The sequence below is a fragment of the Bos indicus x Bos taurus genome, chromosome 6, assembly GCF_003369695.1.
Source record: "Bos indicus x Bos taurus breed Angus x Brahman F1 hybrid chromosome 6, Bos_hybrid_MaternalHap_v2.0, whole genome shotgun sequence".
NCBI lineage: Eukaryota > Metazoa > Chordata > Mammalia > Artiodactyla > Bovidae > Bos > Bos indicus x Bos taurus.
In genome coordinates, this window is record NC_040081.1 from 5,575,519 (window position 1) to 5,585,006 (window position 9,488).

The following is a 9,488-nucleotide window of genomic DNA, read 5'->3' on the forward strand; positions in this document are numbered from 1 at the left end:
TACTGATTTGAAGGACTTAAAGGGTTCCTGAAACAAGTAAATTGTATAATCTGTAACTTAAAAGATAATTCTAGTGGCAATATGGAGATATATTTGTGGAAGAGAGAACTGGACCCAGGAATATCGGTTATGAGACTACGATAACATAAGAATGATAATCACTATTTATTAAGGGACTATTACGCGTCAGACATCATGGCATAAAGCTTATATTTTATATGTGTTACTTTAATATTCCCATAATCTCCACTCTGCAGATGAGAAGAAATGTAGGAAAGGTTTTAAAAACTTGTCCAAAATCATATGATAAGTAAGCCACAGGATAATTTTAATTTCAGATTTTGATACATTCCAAATCTATCAACTTATCTCCACCCTAGCATATAATACCACCATTTTATGAATTACAATAGTCTATCAGTTCATTCTTGCTTGCTCCAGTCTATTTTTTAATGCAGCAGTCCAAGTGATCTTTAAAAACAGAAATCCTCTCTTTAGTATCAAACAAATAATAAAATGTAATTTTTTAAACCATAGTCCACAAATCCCTAATAATTTGGATCCTGTCTTATATCGGAGATCTCATCTTGTGACATTCACTATTACTATATTCTGTCACATTATACATTGAATAACATTAAGCATTTTCCCTCTCAGATTTCACACTTATGGTGCTTTGCCTGTGACACTCTTGTCCCACGTCTCTGCATGATGACTGGCTCCAAATCAGAGATAATTTGTTGATCTCAGTCAGCAGGGTCACCTCTCATCTCATGTCCCCTCTATAACTGTTTCCATCCCAGCTGCTGAGACTTCTTCCTTTTCTAAGGCCATTAGAGCATCTCGCTGGTTCCATTCAGTGGTTATTTTCACAACAGAGTAAAAATTATCAACATAATTTTCTATTTCCCATTTCAGAAACAAACTATCAACTGGCCAACTGATGGGAGAGTAAGTGGGGAACCAAGGGACAGTAATAACATATTAAAACATCTCCCCTTTCAACTACAATAATTCTCATTTGGGATTAAGCCTGAAGATCAAGAGTTACCTAGCAGCTTGTTTTTTCCAAGCTGGTGGAGAAGCTCTTGACTATCCAGTAATCTGCCTTGATGAAGAATGCAAGGAAGAAAAGCTTAAGAAAAATATGTACTAGATTCATGGTAAAACTCTCTTTGCATACCATTCTACAGTTTAAAATCAGTTTGTGTACCTTTTATCTTATTTGATAAAATAATCATATGAATTAAACATTGGGCAACCAGAATTTTCTACTGGGTTACTCTCATCAGCATATATTCTATTGTTCCTATTTATATTTAAATAATTAAAAAAAAAAAAAAAAAACCTTCTTTGGAACGCACTTCTCTTCAGAAACTACCACATCCTGTGCACCAGAACTCCTCTAAAGACCTCTTAAATCCATTCCAGCCTGGCTTTTGCATGCATCATTCCACAGAAATTGCTCTTAGCAACTCTGTTGAAATTCATCAATTCCTTAAAAGACCCAAAGTATCACATTTCACTCAAAAGGAAAAAGGGAATCTTAACAGTCTTATATCTATCACAGGGATTGAATTTGTCCTTAAAACCTTCCAACAAAGACAACTCCAGCTCCAAATATTTTCACTGGGAAATTCTACTCAACATTTGTTTAATAAAGAAAAATTATAAATTATGCACAGCTTGTTGCAGACACTAGAAGATTAGAAAACATTTCCCAACTCATTTTATGAAGGTCTCATTTATTTTGGTCTCAATTACCTGAGACCAAAAGCAGATGAAGACATTATGAGGAAATAAAAGTACAGACTGATATCCATCATGGACACAGATGTAAAATTCTTCAGCAAACTACTAGCAAACCCAATCCAGCCATAAAAAGATTGGTTCATCATGACCAAGTGGAGTTTATACCAGCATGTTAGGCTGGTGCAAGATTTAAAAAAATCAAGCAAGAGGACTTCTACTTCATTTAAGACTGAATAAGAGGGGTTAAATTTACATTCCCTCTTAAAACAACTGGGAAAAAAACAGACAAAATATATGAAAAAACAGTATTCAAAACATTGGATATCAGGAAATGAAAGACAGGGAAAAGTTAAAGTTCAAGTGAGCCCTTTGATTACTAGTTTACTGCCTGAAGAACATTTCTGGCGTATTGCACAGGGAAGGGAATGTCAGATGGAGCCCAGGTATCTCCTTAAGTTATGAGACAGAGCTAGGTGTCCAGGAAAATTAAGATACTAAACTTTTCATCACAGAGTACTGGAAGGGACAAAGAGAGAACACTTGAGATGTGCAGACTGAGATCTGCAGAAGTCTTTGTTGTGTATTAGTGGAGTCCTGATCAGTACATACATAGTGAGGAAACTACCTGAGGTCAAGCAAAGAAAGATTAGTGGGACCAGTGTGAGCAGCCAAGCAGGGTCAGGAATGTCCGTCTCAGCCATCAGGGCTTCCCTGGTGGCTCAGGTGGTAAAGAATCTGCCTGCAGTGCAGGAGACCAAGGTTCAATCTCTGGGTTGGGAAGATCCCCTGGAGAAGGAAATGGCATCCCACACCAGTACTCTTGCCTGGAAATCCTATGGACAGAGGACCCTGGTGGGCTATAGTCCATGGGGTCACAAAAAGTCAGACATGACTTAGCAACTAAACCACCACAGCCATCAAAGTGTAAAATTTCATTATACTCTTAGTTCAGAGTACTAAGAAGGATCCTGCCTCACCAGTGGGGGTGAGTTAGCTCTAGACTAAATACAACTCTAGTTTCACCTAACAAAGCTTGAAAGCAAGATAGGATCAAATATTTTCCAGCTAACTCTACCCTAAAACAAGCTCAAAAATACCTTAATAGAAAACAAAACATTAAACATTAAACACCCAGGGTAAAATTCATAATGTCTTCTATCAAACTGAAAAATTACTAGGCATACAAAGAGGTAGGAAAATATAATCTATAATGATAAAAAATCAATCGTAACCAACACAGATGATAAAATTAGTAGACAAGGACATTAAACCAGTTACAACTGTATTCCATATGTTCAAGCAGTAAGAGAAAAGTTTGAAAATAAGTAAAATATAGAAGATATAAATGTAACCCAAATGGAATGTCTAGAGATTAAGATTACAATGTCTAAGAGGAAAAATATATGAGATGAAATTAATAAATTACAAACTGAAAATAAAGTAAAAATAAACTTGAAGCTACCACAACAGAAACTACCTAAAATGAAACATATAGAGAAAAAAGGATGGAAAACAGTAGAGTATCCATTAACTGTGAGATGACTAAAGGCAGCCAAATATGCATGTAACTGGAGTCTCCAAAAGGGTGGGTGGGAGGTGGGAATATTTATAAAGCAGTAGCAGCTGAAAAGGGAGAAGGCAATGGCATCCCACTCCAGTACTCTTGCCTGGAGAATCCCATGGATGGAGTAGCCTGGTGGGCTGCAGTCCATGGGGTTGCTAAGAGACATGACTGAGCGACTTCACTTTCACTTTTCACTTTCCTGCACTGGAGAAGGAAATAGCAACCCACTCCAGTGTTCTTGCTTAGAGAATCCCAGGGGCAGGGGAGCCTGGTGGGCTGACATCTATGGGGTCACATAGAGTCGGACACGACTGAAGTGACTTAGCAGCAGCAGCAGCAGCTGAAAATGTACTAAATTTGATTAAAATCATAAACTCACAGATCCAAGAAACTTAGAAAACCCCAAGAACAAGGAATATGGAAGAAAAAAAGAAAAAAATACATCAAGGCACACTATAACAAAATTATTTAAAACTAGTGCTAAAGAGAAAAATCTTAAAAGGAACCTGAGTATAAAGATAATATATAAACATAAAGATAGTGACAGATTTCTTGCAGAAAACAATGCAAGCTAGAAGATAAGTGCAGCAACATCTTCAAAGTACAAAAAGAAAAGCATGATAAACTCAAGGTTTATCTCAACATAAGAAAGAAGAATATTGTGTGTGTGTGTGTGTGTGTGTGTGTATAAAACAAATCTTAGAATTTCATAATACTAACTTCTTGCTCTTAATACCCCGACTTGTATTTACAGCAATAAAATTTTCTATCTGCTTATACAATAATCATTTCACAATCAGTTATTTAAACATGTATAACAACACATTTTTATGGACTACATTATATTTTAAATTATAATATTTGTTTCCAAATCAAACCAAAGATTCTTCTTTTTTCATTATTCTCAAACATTCTCAAGCAATTCTCAGATTGTTATCTCTATAGAAAACTTTAAAAATTAAGAAATATATGTCAGTGCCTATAAAATGAAGTGAAAACATGTACTCTACAACTACCCTCACGTAATTTGGTTGGAACATGAAGAATGCTAACAAATGGTCATTCCCACTTCCTGTTCTATAATTCAAACTGGAGTGGAAAAATCACTCAGACTCCAACATCTTGGTACATGGACAGGGAACCTTGAGAAATAAATAAGAAATGGATGAAGGAGGGAACAAAATAGCAGGGGAAATCAGTGTTTGGGTCAAGGCTGGGGCTTTATGGGTTTTGTGGGCTGTGTGGACTTTCAAGCTTGAGTGGGGTACACAGTCAGTTAACATAGGACTCCTGATGGCTTTGGCTAACCCTGAAAGTGTGGGAGGTAGGGATTAGATGTTTTTAGACCGTCCTGCATGGAATATTTGTAGCTTTTATTGTGTTTCTGAGCCAATTCTTCAGGCCTACACTTTGAAGACCAAGAACAGATGTGTGATATGGCCTTGAAATGTGCTATCTGGGCTTTGTCCACTTCCAAGCTGTGTCACCTGCTCTGGGACCCTCAGGTCACTGTTCTTGATATTAGCCCCACACTGCAACAGAATGGGGGCAAAAAGTCCTTTACAGAGAGGAAAAGTATGTATTTTTCACATGGTCCATTCAAGTCAGAGTCTTTAGCAAACAGATGTAAAATCACCCCAGAGGGTTCTGTTGCCTCAAAAGAAAATAAATGATGAAGAATGTGAACAAAACAGAGGAAGTTATGAAGACTGCTTTGATGATGATTATGACCACCTACAGCATTTGAAAGAAGCATCTGGGCCCTACATGCTTAAATCCAAATTACCTTCAGTACACATAACAAGAGAGAGGAGAAAGAGGAGACTTGGATAATTCTAGGCCCTGGAATTAATTTGCCTTCATCAGAGTTTAAAACAGAATATAAGGAAGTTACTGACTGGTAACTAAATCAGCTCCTATTTTGGGCCCTCATCTGGATTTGGATCCTGACATTGTTGCAGCTTTTGGTGATGATTTCGACTCGGGTACCCAGAAAGTCTATGTGAAGGTGACTTTATCCTTCAGATTAATGAGGAACAAGAGAAGAAGAGGGAATGAATAGAAAGAAATATGAAGATGACAATGTCAGCAAGCAGAAATATATGGATGGGAAGAAAAGTGATAGGGAGAAATGATGACTGATTTATAAATGCCAATCTCAAATGAAGATGATCTGGCTGCCAGGACAAACCTCGTGAAGTCAAAGGATGCTGGTTTTTTTCCTTTTTTTTTTTTTTTAAAGAAGACAAAATAAAAAGTCATCTTGTAGAGAATTCTATGACTTTCTCAGTCATGAGAAGAAATAGGCAGCATGAGCAGTTTGAGTATTATGAGCAGTTATGATGGTAAGACTGGAGCTCTCAGATCAGTTCAGTCACTCAGTACTGTCCAACTCTTTGCCACCCCATGGACTGCAGCACGCCCGGCCTCCCTGTCCATCACCAACTCCCAGAGTTTACTCAAACCCATGTCCATCGAGTCAGTGATGCCATCCAGCCATCTCATCCTCTGTCATCCCCTTCTCCTCCTGCCCCCAATCCCTCCCAGCATCAGGGTCTTTACAAATGAGTTAATTCTTCATATCAGGTGGCCAAAGTATTGGAATTTCTGCTTCAACATCAGTCCTTCCAATGAATATTCAGGACTGATTTCCTTTGGGATGGACTGGTTGGATCTCCTTGCAGTCCAAGGGACTCTCAAGAGTCTTCTCCAACACCACAGTTCAAAACCATCAATTCTTCGGTGCTCAGCTTTCTTTATAGTCCAACTCTCACATCCATACATGACTACTGGAAAAACCATAGCTTTGAATAGACAGACAAAGTAATGTCTCCACTTTTTAATATGCTGTCTAGGTTGGTCATGGGAGAAGGCAATGGCACCCCACTCCAGTACTCTTGCCTGGAAAATCCCATGGACGGAGCCTGGTGGGCTGCAGTCCATGGAGTCGCACAGAGTCGGACACGACTGAACGACTTCACTTTCACTTTTCATTTTTCACTTTCATGCATTGGAGAAGGAAATGGCAACTCACTCCAGTGTTCTTGCCTGGAGAATCCCAGGGACGGTGGAGCCTGGTGGGCTGCTGTCCATGGGGTCACACAGAGTCGGACATGACTAGCAACTTAGCAGCAGCAGCAGATTGGTCATATCTTTTCTTTCAAGGAGCAAGCATCTTTTAATTCCATGGCTGCAATCACCATCTGCAGTGATTTTGGAGCCCCCAGAAACAAAGTCTTTCACTGTTTCCACTATTTCCCTACCTATTTGCCATGAGGTGATGGGGCCAGATGCCATGATCTTAGTTTTCTGAATGTTGAGCTTTAAGCCAACATTTCATTTTCACTCTCCTCTTTCACTTTCATAAAGAGGCTCTTTCATTCTTCTTTGCTTTCTGTCAAAAGGGTGGTGTCATCCACATATCTGAGGTTATTGATATTTTTCCTGGAAATCTTGATTTCAGCTTGTGATTCATCCAGCCCGGCATTTCTCATGATGTACTCTGCATATCATTTATAAATGCATGGTGTAATATACAGCCTTGGTGTACTCCTTTCCCTATTTGGAACCAGTCTTGTTCCATATCCAGTTCTAACTATTGCTCCCTGACCTGCATACAGATTTCTCAAGAGGCAGGTCAGGTGGTCTGGTATTCCCACCTCTTTAAGAATTTTCCACAGTTTGTGGTAATTCACACTGTCAAAAGCTTTGGCATAGTCAATAAAGCAGAAATAGATGTTTTTCTGGAACTCTCTAGCTTTTTCGATGATCCAGCGGATGCTGGCAATTTGATCTCCGTTCCTCTGCCTTTTCTAAAACCAGTTTGAACATCTGGAAGTTCATGGTTCACACACTGCTGAAGCCTGGCTTGGAGAATTTTGAGCATTACTTTATTAGTGTGTGAGATGAGTGCAACTGTGCTTTAGTTTGAGCATTCTCTGGCATTACCTTTCTTTGGGATCGGAATGAAAACTGAACTTTTCCAGTCCTGTGGCCACTGCTGAGTTTTCCAAATTTGCTGACATATTGAATGCAACACTTTCACAGCATCATTTTTTAGGATTTGAAATAGCTCAACTGGAATTCCATCACCTCCACTAGCTTTATTCGTAGTGATGCTTCCTAAGCCCACTTGACTTCACATTCCAGAATGTCTGGCTCTAGGTGAGTGATCACACCATTGTGATTTTCTGGGTCGTGAAGATCTTTTTTGTATAGTTTTTCTGTGTATTCTTGCTATCTCTTCTTAATATCTTCTGCTTCTGTTAGGTCCATACCATTTCTGTCCTTTATTGTGCCCACCTTTGCATGAAATGTTCCCTTGGTATCTCGAATTTTCTTGAAGAGATCTCTAGTAGTTCCCATTCTATTGTTTTCCTCTATTTCTTTGCATTGATTGCTGAGGAAGGCTTTCTTTTCTCTTCTTGCTATTCTTTGGAACTCTAAATTCAAATGGGTATATCTTTCCTTTTCTCTTTTGCCTTTCACTTCTCTTCTTTTCACAGCTATTTGTAAGGCCTCCACAGACAACCATTTTGTCTTTTTGCATTTCTTTTTCTTGGGGATGGTCTTGACCCCTGCCTCGTGTACAGTGTCACAAACCTCCATCCATGGTTCCTCAGGCACTCCCTCTATCAGATCTAATCCCTTGAATCTATTTCTCACTTCTACTGAATAATCGTAAGGGATTTTATTTAGGTCATACCTGAATGGTTCAGTGATTTTCCCCACTTTCTTCAATTTAAGTCTGAATTTGGCAATAAGGATTTCATAATCTGAGCCACAGTCAGCTCCTGGTCTTGTTTTTGCTGACTATATAGAGATTCTCCATCTTTGGCTACAAAGAATGTAATCAGTCTGATTTCAGTATCGACCATCTGGTGATGTCCATGTGTAGAATATTCTCTTGTGTTGTTGGAAGAGGGTCTTTGCTATGACCAGTGCGTTCTCTTGGCAAAACTCTATTAGCCTTTGCCCTGCTTCATTCCGTACTCCAAGAACGGTTGGAGCTCTGGATCATGCCAGTTTGGAGGGTCCCATTCGTGTAGAAAGCAAATGGTTACATGAAAGAGAAGGTAGAGAATTGTGTAAAGCTGAATACACCTAAGACTCTGAGGATGAAGGTCTGCCAGTAAATGAGATTGATGAGTCTGAGAAGGAAGAAATGTTTTCTGTAGTTTACCAGCATAAAGAGAAGCAGGACTGTGAATTCATTTGTAGCATATGCTCACATTTAACCATTCTTAGTTTGTCAAATAACCAAAGCCCAAACAAATTCAAATATTTAATAAAGTAGAAATACCTCTCGATGCTTTATCAAAGAAAAGACTCAGAGCAAAGCAAGTTAATAAGTGCAGACGATTAATGGCAGTTATCTGCCTGAGGTACCAACCCACCCACATTCTGAAAATAAAAGCAAAGCAAATAAAAGAACAAGAAATCAAGTTATGAAAGAACAGAGATTGGAGAAACTAGCTAACAAATCATCCTGCAAACTGGAGAAGGCAGGAAAAGGAGCTGGTGCAGTTAAACAGTAAGGGCCCAAAGTTATGAAAATGGGACTTTTAGGAAAAAGCACATCCCTCATTAGGGACACCTCATTATGTTCAATGATGAACTGCAACGTTCAAATGACAATACTCTGCCATTTTTATTGACAGGTACTGATAAAACAAGTATAGTATTTGAACTAATTTTATAGCTCAATTATAAAACTGTTGAACAAGTTTCCCCTGCAGACCATCACATACATAGTGTCAAATTTTTAATGTTTATTTAATGTTTATTCTTATTGTTTTTAATGTTTAATTAAATTTAATGTTGTGCTATAAATTTACATCAGTGCTACAATGACTTCATGAATGTGAAATGTGTTGATAAATTATCGGAAAATATCATCATGGCTTGCCAAAAAACCCAAAGGCCACAAAGTTCGATAGAGGCTCAATAGTAACGCATGGAGTTCTAGTTTTAGATTCCTAGTTCAGGCCCTTGGTGGGCAGCTTAGATCAGCTGCCCTGAATACTTTTCATTCTTATTCTGCTTTAAACTATGTTCAGGGCCAAGGAGAAATCTCTGAAAGAGATCTGTGAAAGGGTTCACTTCAGGAGCCATACAGCTTTGCCTATGGCCTCAAGCATTGCCCTCTCACCACTATAACACAGCCTGTTTT

General features: G+C 38.5%; 1 pseudogene; it reads left to right on the top strand.

The window, feature by feature from the left end:
* Window positions 1-8,869, top strand: part of LOC113894776 — a 31,731-nt pseudogene extending 22,862 nt beyond the window's left edge.
* The last annotated feature ends 619 nt before the right edge of the window (window positions 8,870-9,488 follow it).